This window comes from Megalops cyprinoides, chromosome 9, assembly GCF_013368585.1.
Source record: "Megalops cyprinoides isolate fMegCyp1 chromosome 9, fMegCyp1.pri, whole genome shotgun sequence".
NCBI lineage: Eukaryota > Metazoa > Chordata > Actinopteri > Elopiformes > Megalopidae > Megalops > Megalops cyprinoides.
Genome location: NC_050591.1, coordinates 1,895,307 through 1,895,524, shown reverse-complemented (window position 1 = coordinate 1,895,524; position 218 = coordinate 1,895,307).

Here is a 218-nt window from a genome sequence, read left to right as displayed (position 1 = left end):
GCTGGTAGAACACAGCACAAAACAGAAAATCACAGGGATATAAGTGGGCAGGGAGACAGATCTCACATAGGAGAAATGGAACTCAGATTTGCTGAATGGAGCAAGCATTAGAATGGAGCAAGCATTAGAGCAGTGAGAAAATGACCTTTTAAGGCAATTCTCACAATTCTGTCTTCACATATATAGAATTGTGAGAATCTGAGATAAAATTCAATCAA